The sequence below is a fragment of the Pinus tabuliformis genome, chromosome 1_2 (assembly GCF_031772625.1).
Source record: "Pinus tabuliformis cultivar Carrire ecotype Pingquan chromosome 1_2, CPIR1, whole genome shotgun sequence".
Classification (NCBI taxonomy): domain Eukaryota; kingdom Viridiplantae; phylum Streptophyta; class Pinopsida; order Pinales; family Pinaceae; genus Pinus; species Pinus tabuliformis.
Window position 1 is genome coordinate 924039564 of NC_142298.1, and position 15979 is coordinate 924055542.

Here is a 15979-nt window from a genome sequence, read left to right on the forward strand (position 1 = left end):
TGTGTTCAAATGATCTTGTTTTAAGATGGTTGTACTTATACATATGTATTGAGACAGTTGATATGTACTTGAGTGTAGTAGTTGACGGTTGTAGAATTATGTGTAATGACCATGAGTCGACTGTGAATTATGACATGATTGTTAGTCTTGGTAAAGGTTTATTTCAATTTGATAGATATCATTATCTCGATATTTGGAACATGTGGTTGACATGTGGGAGCAGTTGTAGGAAACATGCTTGGTATTAGCGTGACAAGGTAATAGTTGATGTTTTATATACTAAGCCTCAAGTGCAACAAGGTAAATAGGTAAAAGAAAGGAATTGGGCAAGAATTACTTTGGTTGTGATTGGAAACCCTAATTCCAAACGAATGAGTGTTTTGCATACAGGAAGTCTTCTTAACCTTGATTTTGTTTGACTTTAGGTGGATATATGCTATATTCATGAACCTGTACTTGACAGGTATATTAGCTAGTCTTTAGTTACAGGTGGATCTGTCGAAGGATTGGAGTCCCTTGAGAGATGGCGTGGATGTGTTCAGTTGCAAGCAACATTCTTAAAACAGAAAGGTGAGGTAATTGGTGTATTGCTATGTTTATATATGCACTAACAATTATGTGTCAATCACAACATGATGCAGGGGATTGAATGACAGCGATATTGCCATGAAATTTTGAAGAAGGCTCTTGTTGAGCTTTCCTTGGGAACCATGGGGATTGAGTCATGGTTTTTGTGGTTAGTCTTGTGCTTTCGGTATTTTGTGATTGTTGCACTTTCTTTGCGATTTTGCGTGTGTTTGGTGCATAGCTATGCCACTTTTTTGGCGGTGTCATATTATTGTTGGTTTTCCATCGTTTTCTTCCCAATTGTTTCTTGGGTTTCCTGTTTGGGAAACAGGAAAGTTAATGGAGCTTGAGGAGAGTTGTGTGGTACTCAATAAGTAATGTAAGACACGGATGAAGATCGGTGCATGAGTAAGTGTAGCGGAAGGTAAGACTATGACAATTGGCTGGAATGGTTGGGTCCATTGGTGTAGATGGACGCTGGAAGTATAGTCATGAGAAAGGTAATAGGAAAAGGTAAAGTAAATGGATCTGAGGTGTCAAATGCCTTGGCTATGTTGGGAAAGACTATTATTAATGTTGAGCATGTGTTGCATGAATAAAAGAAGTTATTTTAAACCTTAACCTTGATATATGGTAATTATGTTATGATTATGATTATGCTTATGTTTATATATGTATACATGTAGGTGTGTATGTATGTCATGTCTGATAGGGTCATCTTGGATCATGATTATTAACGCTAACATTTATATGCATATATATGTGTGTATGTATGACGTTGTCTGAAAGGATCGTGATTTTTTTATGCTAATGTTTATATATATGTATATATCTATGTATCCATGCATCCATGTCACTGTCAGACAGGGTTTTTAGGATCGTTCTTGTGGAGGAATGATTGCTTAAGTAGGCGAATGACATAAAATGGTTCCTGGCTATGAGGAATCAAGTGGGAAGAGTAGTCATGACAAATATATGAGGTCAGTATCATGTGTATATGAATTTGTATTGTATGCTTGTATTATGCCTATGCTTATGTTATAGATAGGTTATACCGAGGGATACATCAACAAGGTGAAGGCAGTGTGGTCTGCAGCGTGTTAGGATAAGCATGGATACGACGCGGGAAGCAAGGTTGCTTGGTAAAGACAGTGTGGGTTGGGATGTGTTGTATTATTGTTGTGCACATGTTGCATAGGTGATGTTATGTGCATGTATTGTTGTGCGAATATTGCATCTGCAGTGATGTGTATAGATGGTGCTATGTACAGGTTGTATATGTAGTGTTGTGTACAAATGATGATATGTATGGTGTTGTGTGCATGTTGTACAGGTGGTGCTATGTACATATGGTGTTGTGTGCATGTAGTGTTATGAACATGTTGTACAATTGGCGCTGTGTGTAGGTAGTTCTATGTACATGTCATGCATGTGGTGTTGTGTACATGTAGTGTCGTGCATGTGGTACTATGTACATGTAGTGTTGTGTACACATTGTACAGGTGGTGTCGTGTAAATGTGGCGTTGTGTACACGTTGTGCAGTTGGTGTCGTTTACATGTGATGTCATGCACATGTTTTGCAGGTGGTGTGGTGTACAAGTGGTATTGTGTACATGTTGTACATATTGTACTAGTGTACGTGTGGTATTATGTGCATGTGTAGTACATGATGTTGTAGGCATGCAACACTATGTATGTGCATTGTGTAGTCATGGTATTGTGACACGTGTATTCCTTGTGTTGTACTTTCTGTATTACATGTATTTTTTTGTGTTGTATGCCAAGTGTGGGTACATGTATTGTGTGGCATTGTACATCAGGTATATATGTATGAATTTTATTGGATATCAGGTGTATGTGTATGCATTTTGTGGTGTCGTGCATTGTGTAGATATGTATGTCTTGTGATGTACATTGTGTACGTATACATGTTGTGTCGTGTGGTAGACCAGGTGTAGATGAATGTATTTCATGGTGTTGTATGACATGTGTAGTTGTATATGTGTCATGCACACTATGTGTATGTTCACATGGTTTAGGAGAAGAAACTGGGTGTTTTTCTGGTGTGGCAACCGATCGAGAGTGCGTACGAAATAAAGACAAAGGTAGAAGCTAAGGATTGATGAAAGAACAAGTATCAACATTTTATTTCAGTTTTATCATGCATGTGATTTATGATTATGGTGTATGATGATTATATGTGATATATGATTCTAGTTTATGATGGCTACATATGATTTATGATGTTGATCTATGATAGTTGTGTTTTGAGCTAACGAGATGTGATATGTTTACACATGATGTTTAATCAAACAATTAGTTTGACTTGTTGTGTCAGGAAGCGAACAAAATTGCAAGTGTTCTTTATTGACAAGCTACCAATGAGGTAAGATCTGAATTTATTTCGATTTATTTTAAATTTAATGGAAGTTATGTGATTGGAACAGGAATGCATGAACATGCCCGATTGAGTGGTTGAAATCGACTGCAAGAATTAGCAACAACATCGAAAGAAATTGTAACATGCAACAATATGTTGGTAAAGCATTCAGGAGCAGGTCCATTGTGGGACACTGGTACCCAATAGTTACCATTGATTGCCATGAGCATGCTATGACTGGTATGATGGTTTTAAGGTAGGTATAGTCCTTGGTTGTTTGATCTTCTAATGTGAGTAAGCCTTGCCAAGGGATGGATCACCCATGGTAGGCAATGCTAGGGAACTTGGAAGGTGAGTGATTGCATGGAAGGTGTGATCGGATTTCCCGAAGCACTGTGTAGCAGAGAAGGAAAGGCTTGGGATATATTTGTTTCGATCATGACCATTTCCAGATGGAACCAGAGGTACATTAGGAATGTGCCCTAAAACAATGCGCTGGTAACTATTCACTCAAAGGACAAGTGGCACAGGATTATAGTGCCAGACATTGGATGCAGCGTCGACTGTGATAGTGGATTTTGGAATTCTTGGGAAGGAGGTGAATATTGGTATTACCTTGAGGGTGGAGGTGTGATCCTCTAGATTCCCTTGTTGATTGATACGGGCATCATATTCTCTTATTTTTTGGTTTAGTAGATGTGCATATGTGTATATGTGGTTATTATAAATACCATAATGAGTTGTGTTATAAAGCTCCAATATGTGGTATGGTTGTTATCTGGTCATGATGTTATGCTTTAGCAGATGGTCATTGTAAATTTTGCAACGAGCTAAGTTATAAAGCTCCATGGGCAGTATTTTTTGTTTTCAACAACCTTGTTGGTTATAGGTGTCATTAAACACCGAGGACAGTGTCCCCCAAGGTGGATGGTTCTGTAACAACCTTGGTAAAAATTCCATGTAAACATATATAAAACCACAGTCGATGGGACACATATTCGAAGCTGAATGTTGGGAAGGACATCCTAGGGTGTGTTCATTTGGTTGTTTATGGCTAAGGAAATTGGCAAAGGCAATGACTAAGGATATGGAAAGGCAAAATGGATTTTTTGACACATTTATTTATGAAAATAATGGAAATTAGGAGAAAAGAGAGGTGAAAGGTCACATGTTGCATGTGAGGAGAAAAATGAAGGAAAATAATGGAAAATGAAGAAATTAGAGGCTTCATTAATAAAAAGGATTCTGAGGATTAATGGGCAAGCTTGGTTAGTGTAACTTTTTGTTAGTTGAGTTTTGGAGTTCTCTCATTATTCTCTCTCTCACATACTCTTAGAAACTTAGAGTTTCTTGGAGCAATTTTGGCATTGGAGTAAGAAAGGAAAAGAAGGCAAGAGGAAGCAAACATCAAGTAGGGAAAGGCAAGATGAAGCAGCTACAATAGAATTCATTGCAGGTGTCAAATTGCATGTGTATTTTCCTCATTAGATTTGGGATGAATTGTGATTACATGTGGTTTTTTTCTATTATGGCATGGGTTTTTCCAGGTGTGACAACGTTCTTCACCCTAGCCTTACCATTTCCTGATAGCTTTGATGAGATGGGTTCTCTCATACGGTTTATGTGGGATGGCCGGAATGGATTCAAAGCTGAGAGGGGTGGATCTTTGAATTGACAAACACATGGTCTGAGTGCTCCCCGAACCGGACTGAGGATCATGAAGTCACTAGCCTAGTAACCCCTGAATTGGATTGTGGGTTGCGGTAAAGCCAAATTGTGTACTTATGTCTAGGAATCCTTACTGGTGAATGGAGGGATATACGGTAAAGCCAAGAGGTGGATTTTCTCTCCGTTTGGCCTAGTTATCCCAGGATGGGATGCACAGTAAATCCTGGAGAGTATGTCTCGATGTAGGGCCTCGCGATCCCTAGATTAGACTATGGATGCACGATAAATCCTGAGAGACTACGAGGCACTCAAATTCCTCACGGTCCAGGTGGAGAACTCTAGTGGCATCCATGTTGATTGATGTTTTTGGTATGTTCTATGAGTCCCACATTCCTGCTTTGAATATGGCACGAGGGTGATTGGCTGAAGAGAGACTTGGCTCATCTAATATGTGGTCAGGTGAAACATGCTAGTCCCATCTCTAGTTGGTTCATTGCATTCATTAATGAGAAATTCATCCCCTTGATTTTCATGTGTAAATGTATTGATGTATATGTGTATTTATATATACAATTTATGACAACGACGATGTATGGCTGTCAACATGTTTTTACTTGTACATGAATGGATAATGTGTCTATGACCTAATAGATGATAGTGCAACAAATGACATGATGGAACAATGGTTCATAGAGATTCTTAGATAAGTATGAGATCCCCATACTTAATTATGTTATTTACACCTGTAGGTTACATGTTGATGATATGTTTGACTAAATGCCTGTCATGGCTAGTAGGGTTTTGGGTATGGTATTGTTCAACTTATTGCTTTTGCATCATTGTTTCCCTATACTTTTAATAATTTAAAGCTATCACTCCATTCTGGGCAGTGACCTAGGTTCTGGGCCTGAAAAAGTGGCTTAAATCCTAGGGTCGCTAGCACAAAACTGGAAACTTTAGTCTGTGGTAGCTGGCAGGCAAGACTGTGAGAGAAACTTTGGGTTTCTGGTCACTCCCTTGCCCATATCATGAGAGTGATTGTGGCCTATGAGATCTAGAACAATGGTGGGAGCTAGGGACATGCCGTCTGAGTGGATAACATGTCTTATGAGGATTATGAAGTTGATGTTGGATGAATGTGTGTGATGTTTCCGTCGATTCCACTTCCTTAAGGTTACATAGGAGGTCGAATCTGATCATAGTAGCCTATCGTCTCATGTTTACCCTGGTTGGCATGGTTACTTGGGTAGATGTGGGAGGAGCCTGTTACATATGGCTTGGGCTTTGGCATGGGTAGGGTACCACTCTCCTTGTCCCCTTCTCATCTGCCATCGATTGTGCGTATTACTGAAAACCATGGGTCAGGATAGTCGGGCATGCCCATTACCCCGAACCATCAACTGCTTTGAATTAAATAAAACCACATGCCCATTATATAATAAGAAATAACTGTAACCTGGTTGGTCGATAATTTGTTGCATGGATGAGAGGTCATGGGGTCGAACCTCGCAGAGCTAGTCAGTTGACCAAATCTTTTTTGGCACCATTCCCAAGGCCACGTGGTGGCCTCTCATTAGGCCATGTGGCACCCTCTAATTGTCCCACATGGTCGCTCGAGATTGTCCCATCTCATGTAACTTCAAACCAATACCAACACACCATGTGCCCTCATAAGATTAGTCTATCTACTAGTCGTATAGTTTAGTAAGCATGCAGACATCAACACCATGTCATTGTACAGTCTGCACAATCAATCTTGTAAGTTGATTTTTTTACTATTTGCCAAGAAATTCAGAACACGATAATTTCCTCATATGGTGTCGGATTGAGGTGATTTAAGAATTGTTGGAATCAAAATGACGAGATCTACGATTTGGTATTGGTTTTGGGAGGTTTTGAGCAATTTCTATTTTTAGCATATTTTTGATCTCCTATATGAAGGGGTGATAGTGAGGTAGGGATGAATATAGAGTGAAAGAGAGTGAGATAGGTGGAATAATGTTTAGAGGTAGTGAAAGAGAGGGGGGAATGTTTAAAGAGAGAGAGGGGGGATCTAAGAGGGGAAGAAGGGTAGAGGAAATAGAGAGAGGGAGAGAGAAATAAGGGGAGAGAGCAAGATAGATGTGGAGAGTGAGTTGGGGAGAGAGAGAGAGAGTTGAAAAGGGAAAGGGTGGGGATAGTAGGGAAGTGATAGATATGGAGGGAAGACAAGAGGGGTAGAGTGAGGGAGAGAGAGGAAGAGGGATAGAGGAGGAGAGTGTGAATGAGAGTGAGAGAGAGAGAGAGAGAGAGAGAGAGAGAGGGGGAGAGAGAGAGAGAGAGAGAGAGAGAGAGAGAGAGAGAGAGAGAGAGAGAGAGAGAGAGAGAGAGGAAGGAAATGGACATAGTGAGAAGGAGAGAGGTAAATAGGGACAATGTAAGGGAGTTAGAGGGAGAGGGTGGGTGCAAGCTAATGATGGTCTCCCATGACGAATTAGTGACAGTGCAAACTTGGAAAAAAAATATGTTAACTGGGAAGGATAATTAGAGGTACTTATGTAATGAATTTGAAGATGGTGTAGAAAGATGAAATGTAGGAAAATGAGTTGGATTTCTGAATATATTTTTATTTATAAAAATTGTGTCCAACTATGTGAATTTTGATTTTTTCTAACATCAGTATGTTATTTTTCATGTAGAATATATTGCATATGTTTTTGTTAGCGCAACCTTTGAGTATCTAAATGATAGAGCAATATTAGAAAACCTTATGGAAGTGTAGATATTGTCCTTGTGCCAACTATTTTTCCAAAATTTATAATCATATTATTATATTTTTCTTTTAAACCATGTAAGTCATTATATCCTTGAAATTACAATGCCTTCTACTAATGCAATCTAAAAGTTTTTAACATTATCAAACACTCATCTTTTTTATATTGCAGTCGTTAATTTCCTATCGTATGCTATATAATTTTTTCCCCAAATGGTATAAATGCCCAAAGAAAGATATAGTGGAAATAGAAGAAGGATGTATTTTAATATTTTGACATATGTCAAGAGAAAAATATATTACAAATATTAAACATTGTTCACTTAAATATATATATATATATATATATATATATATATTATTAGAATATGCACAATTAAATCTATTTGTGTTTGTAGTTTAATGAACAATGAATTTGTCTCTTATATAAAAAATAAATAAATAAAATCCAAAAATAGTTGTGTGTGTGTGTGTGTGTGTGTGTGTGTGTGTCTTCTTAAAATTTGATTTTTGTCATGTATTTGTCGCCCAAACAATGAGGTTTGTGATCCCAAACCTATATTTGAAGTAAACAACTCGTCACGCGTGTAATCTTCTCGTCAAAAGGAAATTTAAAAAGAATGTGTGCACATTCCAAGTGCTAAAAATGTGCTCATATTCATAACAACAGAAACATGTGAGCATTCCTACCACTAAAAATGTGCATGTGTTCCTAGCAACAGGATTGTATGTGCATTCCTACTACTGGGAACTTTAACACACAAGAAATGGTTGAGGTGGTTTGGGAGGTATAAGAGGGGGAGAGATGGAGGGATTGAGAGAGAGAGAGAGAGAGAGAGAGAGAGAGAGAGAGGGTAAGTGAGGGGAAAATAGGCGGGGGAGAGAGAATGAGGGTTGGAAAGTGAGAGAGATAGCGAAAGATGATAAGGAAGGTAGAGCGAGGGGGATTTGGAGGGGGAGATTTGTGGGAGACACTGGGAGGAAAATAAATATCAAGTTGGAGGGGGATTGTTGTGAAAGAGGGATTCATGAAGGATGGAGAGAGAGAGAGAGGATGAGAGGGTAAGGAGAGAGAGAGAGTGATCAAGGGAGAGGAAGGGAGAGAGAGAGAGAGAGGATGAGAGGGTAAGGAGAGAGAGAGAGAGTGATCAAGGGAGAGGAACGAGAGAGAGAGAGGATGAGAGGGTAAGGAGAGAGAGAGAGTGATCAAGGGAGAGGAACGAGAGAGAGAGAGGATGGGGAAGATAGAGGAAGAGTGAAACATAGAGAGATTAAAGGGGTAGGTAGAGTAGGGGTTAGATCAGGGAAAATTTTAGGGGCTCATATTCGCAGGTGGGCTAATTTTCTATGTTTTTTTGAAAAAAAAAATTCGCCCGTTTCCATTTTTTTTCTAAAAATGATTTTCCCACATTTTATATTATAAAATTATTTTACCTTAAAAATCACCAAAATTTTATATAGACTAATATAAAATTATCATAAATATAAAAAGAATTATAGAAATATTGCCAAACATTTTACAATTTGCATATTAGGGACTAGTATGATTCGCTAAGGTTGCTAAAATTTAAGATAAAATTCCATTCTTAAAATTTTCCTTGGGTTAGATAGAGAGAAAGATACAGGGAGGCAGATAAATAAATTATTGGAAGGCACACAAAGAGAGAGTTGGAGGGTATTTTTGTGAAGAAGGGAGGGATAGAGAAATAAATGAGGGGGGGGGGGGGGGGGGGGGGCAGGAAGGAAGAGAAAAGGAGAGTGAGAGAGAGAATGAGGGATAAAGAGAGACAAGGGGAGAGGGAGGGAGATATAAACAATGACTAAGGTGGGTGATAGAGGGAGAGAGTGCGAGGTATGGAGAGAGGAAGTTGGAGGGGGGAGATAGAGAGAGAGATAGAAGGGGGGTTGAAGAAGAGATAGATAAAGATGGAAGAATAAATATATAAAGAGAGAGAAAGTGAAAGGGTAAGGTAGAGAGGAGAGAGGGAGGGAGGAGAGAGAAGGATAGAAGTGAGATGAGAGAGAAGAGAGAGGGGGATTGTTGTGAAGGATGTATTGATGGAGTGAGGGAGAGATGGAGAAAGACAGAAAGAAGAGAGAGAGGGTTGGTAGTTAGGGAGGGAGAGAGAGAAGGAGAGAGGAAGGGATATAGAGACAAAGCTAGTGCAAGGAGAGAGGGATAGATAGAGGAAAGAGGAGATAGAGAGACAGGGGGAGAGAGGATGGGGACCAATGAGAGAGAGAGAGGAGGGAGTGAGGGAGATGGAGTTAGAGCTAAAGGTGCAGGAGAGAGGGCTAAAAATATAAAGATAGAGATAAATATTTGTGGGGGAGAGAATGAGAGAGATAATGAGGCACTGAGGGAGATAGAGAGAGAGTGATATAGAGATGTAGATGGATTAGGGATAGGGAACGAATAAAAGAGAGAGAGAGAGAGAGAGAGAGAGAGAGAGAGAGAGAGAGACAATGTTGATAAAGTTTGTTGTGAAGGAGGGACTAAAGGAAGTAGAGAAAGAAATGAGAGGGGAGAAAGATATTCAGGGAGAGAGGGAGAGGAAGAGATATATAAAAGAAGATAGAGAAAGAAATACACACACACACACACATATATAAAGAGAGAGAGAGAGCCTCCTTTATCTCCCAACATTATCCCTCCTTTCTCTCTCTCTATTTCATGCTCACTCATTGTCTTACCCTATCTCTCTCTGTTGCATGCTCACTTATTGTCTTCTCCTCTCTCTCTCTCTCTCTCACTATTCCCCTTTCCCTGCTCTCCTTCTCCCTCCCTTCCCCACTACCCCCTGTTACCCTCGTCACAACTCTCTCTTCTTCTATCTCGCTCTCTACCCCTTCACTCTCCACCTTTCTCTATCCATCGCTTCCAATCTCACTCTCCCACACCACTGCATCTCTTTCTCAATCAAAGACCCCTCTCTCCCTTACTATATCTCCCTCCTCTCCTCTATATTTTTTTCTCTCCCTCTCTCCCCACCTCTCTCTCTCAATCTCACACACACACATATCTACATCTATGTCCTCTCTCTCCCCCCCCATATATCTGTCTATCTTCCCCACGTTGTTCCCTCCCTCTCTCCAAATTCCTCCATCTCCCTTCCACTCTTTCTTTATACCTTTGTACTACTTCTAGTCCCTCCTTCAAAAAAACCCCTACAAGACTATGTCTCTCTCCTCGTCCCTCCTTTATCCAAGTGGATATCAATGAACACCCACCTCTTCCACTATCTCAAGGGTTACCTATCTTCTTGGTATTTTTTTTATTTGAAATTTGAGTCCCAAACTTCCAAGGCTATTTTATTTTATAGGAATGGGATAATACATGACACGATATGAATGAGTGGACATCTAGGGTAGTTCTACGATGCAGTGATGAGGTGGATATGTCTTGGGTAGCTACATGGGGACCAAATGGGTACGACATGGCAAGTTAGATGATGTGGCGAGACTTCATAAGGTAGACTTTGATTGGCCATATATTTTGATCTGGGTGTTGGAATGAGGAAAATTTTATATTGTTAGAATGGTCTCAATGAGATGAATGCAACGATGACATCCATTTTAGGTTATGAGGAGGTTGAAAAAGATTGACAAATTTAGACCCCATTTCCATAACTATACTTTGGAAGTATGGTCATCGAAGTAATTGTTTTCTTCTACTCTTAGTAGGGGCTACAGATAGTAGGGGATATGTTACAATTCTCTTATGTAAAATATTTTCTTTTGCATTAACAAAATTGGCTCAAACGGTTGCATTAGCAGAGGTTGCGGACTATTTCTCTCTTAGAGGGTTTCAACCACATTAAAATATTGGTGTTGTGATCTTTGATCTGGTTGTGTGAGTGGCTATTGAAGGCACTCATCAAATATGGAATACCTTGTTTTCCTGAACATGGTATCAGAGCTTGTTTTAAGAATTACTCCCATTGGTGATCAAGAACTTGAAGCTAGTGTTGCCGCATTTATGAGATTTGTTATTTTTTTACTATTTTGGCCTAAACAAACTATTCCATTACATCCAAAACACTTCTTTCAGCTAAAAATTATTTTTGTTGCATTCAAAGAGGTGTCTATTTTCCAAAGATACAACATATTTCATCATAACCAAAGGTATACAATCCATATACACATTTAAAAAAGAAAAAATACAAAGTTCGTTTTTCAATTTTATGTTTATATTCCCAGTTTTCTACTTTTTCTAGTCCATGTGTTCTCTTTACCTTATTCTCTTTACTATCTTGGAAAATAAAAAATAGAGCATTTTCGGGGTAAGTTAACCAAGATCTAACCCCATTGTTGTTGAGTTTTGGATTTGTTTTTGAAATGTGGTTTTTTTAGATGAGAAAATATTTTCTAGCAAGCTCATAGTTCAAAGTAGAGCTCCAACAACAACAACCTCCTTCACTATTATTACTATGTCTTTTGCATTAGCTTACTTGGTTAAAAGTTTCTTTATTTTGTAAGAGGGAAAGCCAAGAAAGGAAAATATCTATTTAATTATTTATTTTTCTTTATCAACAACCATCACCACATGGATCAACTTCTACTTGCCACGTGGAACAAAGTTACCGATAAAACGAGAACTATTACTTCAAAACAAGAACTCTAGAAAAAAAACCCCAAAAATCATGAAAAAACAACCTGAAAATTAAAAGTGTTGATACGTCATCACCTTTTTTTTTTTTTCAGGGTAAATATTCCAACATTTAAAAAAAATGAAAGTAAAATCCAATAAAAGCCAAATTGTTTGGACAAAAAACACTCTGAAAACGAAAAGTATTGATGTTGGAATAACGTCTTTTTTTATTTCTTTTTGGGGGAGGAGGATGGAGGTAAATTTTCAACATTTTTTAGCAATGTCATTAAAGATAAAATATCATGACTCCAAAAAACCTTAAAATTCCAACAATTTTCAAGCATGAAATTAAAGATAAAATATTGTCTTTGAAAAGCCTTAAAATTGCAACAATTTTCAGCCATGACATTAAGGATAAAATACTTATAATTGTTTTCAACCATATGATTAAAGATAAAACATTATGACCTAGAAAAACCTTAAAATTTTGACAAATTTTCAACCATGGAATTAAAACCAAATATCATGACAACAAAATACTTTAAGTTCTCAATATATTTCAACCATGGCATTATGAAAAAATTATATGAGTAAAAGAACTTTAAAAATGAACCCCTAAATGAAAGAATCATTATACCAAGAGTAATTTATTTTTTAAATGCTATAAGTATAGCTATTTTAAAATCTTAGCTTAAGACAACGTGACGCATTGCAATGAAAATTTGAAAATCAACCATCAAATTGACATGCCGTGTAGGCAAACTCGACCTATTGCAATGAAATCTTAAAAATCAACCATGAAATAGACACAGTGTGGGGGAAAACTTGATCCATTATAACGAAACCTTTAAGATCAACTATCAAATTGACACATAATAGGGTCGGGTTATTAGTTGAGGATCAACATGGACCCTGCAAAAAAAAATAAAAGTAAAACTAAGTAATAAACAAATAGATAAATAAAAAAAATGAAAAATACAAAAAGTAAATTGGATAATTAAAAATAGCTAGAAAAAAGTTAAACAAAAACATGGTAAAAATCTTAAATCTAAAAATTAATATATATATGATGATGATGTGATGATGGTTAACGTCCATATATATATATATATATATATATATATCTATATATATATATATATATATATATATATATATATATATATATATATATATATATATATATATATATATATATATATATATAAAGAAAAAGTGGCCCACGACCCTTGCCTGACTCTGCGACATCCCTCCAACACCTCTCTATCGGTCCTCTGGACCCTACCTGGCAGAGGGTTGATTTCCGGAATTAACCCTCGGCAAGGTTGGGGCCGGAGGGCCGGTGCAGCGGGCATAGAGGCCCCTCAGCCGGCCCTGGGGTGACCATCAGGGCCCCACCCGACCGAGGGACACTTTTTTTTTAATTTTTAATTTTTATTTTTTATTCTTAAATTTTAGTTATTTATTTTTCATTTTATTTTTAATTTTAATTAGATTTAGTTTTTTTTTAGTTTTGAATTTTAATTTTCTTTTAAAGATTTTTTGGAAACATTTTATCTTTTTATTATTATTATTATTTTAATTTTTACTTAAAATTTGATCTAAACCATTAAAAAAAATTGCAAATATCATCATTTTTTGATATAAAATTCGTAAAGATTTCATAAAATTTGCTATTTTCCAATTTTTTTTTTCTTTTCATAAAAGTCTTTTATTTAACATGTCATTTTTAGTGAAAATGCCCCCCCCATATATATATATATATATATATATATATATTTGTCAAGTGTTTAAAATTATTATTTTTTATTAACAATTATTTTATGTGTATTGAAATATTAATTAACGATATATAAATTTATAAAAAATCTTAACCTCAAAATATTAATGTTATTATTTTTTTCGAACTTTACAAAAAAAAAAAAAAAAATTTCATTATAAAAAACATTGTAAAGAAAAATAAAAAACACATGTTTAGAAAACCCTTTAAAAACAAACATCTTTGGATGAAAAATAAGAAGAGGAAAACGACAACTTGAAAAATGGTTAAATAATCAAAATTAAAAAAAAAAAATGTGTGCATACTTAGGGCATTAGAAAATTTAAAGTTTCAAAAATATGCCTTAAAAAAATGTTGATGCTTTTCAAAATCCACATGAAAATCACCAACATTTAAAAAAATTATCCACACCTAATACATTAGAAAACTTAAAGTGTAAAAAATAAGACTAAAAAAAAGAGGTTGATGTTGCATCAACGCTTTTCAAAATCAGCATGAAAATCACTAACATTTAAAAAAAATGTTCATACTTGATACATAAGAAAATTTAAAGTGTCAAAAATATGCTAAAGAAAGACGTATTCTGAATCAACACTTTTCAAAATCGGATGATTTTTTTGTTACCTCCAAAAAGCAGGTAATCGGTAAAGTTCTCGTTTTGGCAGGTAACTATGTTGTGGCTCTTTTCTATCATTAATTATTTTTTTTAAAGAGGCATAAATTTCACATTTGAGGTTCATGTTTAATGTCATTTTTTTAAACAACTTATTTTTTTGATAGATTTCCATCCAAAGAGTCAGTTTCGACTTTTGAAATGATATTATATGCATATTTTAATATAGTCATTCCAAGTAAACTTTTTCTTATCAAGACCAACTACTTCTCATGAAAATCCCACACATAAGATGTACTAAGTAAAGGATTGTGTTAGATTACCTTAAGACACGAAAAGGTCCTCACTAATGTACTTGATAAGAAATCCAAATGGGATAATGAGAAGGATGAGGCATGCGGATTAATTGGAATGTGCATTTCTCTTGATTTGCAATTTCACATTCAAGGAATTGATGCTTCTAATGAAGCCTTGGAAAAGTTTCAAAACATATTTGGTGACCTAACATTATTAGATCTCATTAGCTTGAAAATTAATTCATGAATTTAAGTCGTAATGATTTCTCTCCATTAAAAATTACTTATCTAAATTTAAAAAACTTAGAATTTTTCTTAAAGATTGTTAGGTTAATCTAAACATGTTTACATATATATTATTATTTCAAAGCTTGGTTCTACATATTCTATTTTTGTATCTACATCTTATGCCACTAGAGAAGCTTTGGGAGATGCTTATCAGAAGTCTTGTCTTGAATATTTTTGTGATTCTCTAATTAGAAAACAAGATAAGCTCCTGAGTATTGGAGTGATTAGCACTACAGGTACACCTAACAAAGCCTCAGTGGACTAACAAAAAAATTTAACCAAGCATCCATGAAGCCATTAAAGGAAATTTTAGCTTAAAAGTGACCTCTTAAGGAAATAATATAATAATAGGAAAATAATAAAATAAGAGTTATGCATTTTGGAGGGAAAAAAATAAAACTATTTTTGTTTATTGTATTTTTGTCTTATTTGCTTATAAGTTTACTCAAAGGTCAAGTGTAGACACTTGTTGGATGTGGAATTAAATTCCGCATCCAATGAGTACCCATGGTGCATACTTTTGAGAAGACCCACATTGATAAGAACTGGAGATACTTTTTTTTTTGTAAGTTTGGTAGGACTACATCTTTATCATGTCCAACTTCTCACCCCAATCAGGGGGGTAACACAAGGTTTGAACCCAAGACTTCCAATTCGGTGAGACTTCATTTTCACATCCATTTTCAATTAAGCTACCCCAAGCGAACAAGAACTGAAGATACTTTAAAAAAGAGTGTTCAACACATTTCTTAATGTGTCTGTAATTTTTATTAATGTGGGTCTTCTCAAAGCTATACATAATGGGTACTTGTTAGATGTAGAAGTTAATTTCATATCCAATGAGTGTGTACACTTGAAATTTGAGTATACCTATAAAGAGACAAGCCATAAATACAACTAAAAAAGTAATTTTTTCGTTTCCCCTCCAAAATATTTACACGTACCACTTTTTAAATTTAAAGGATTTTGATTCATTTACTTATCATATATATGAAAATTTCATGAGCACTTTCAGGCTGAAAGTTCCTTTAATGAACACCCTA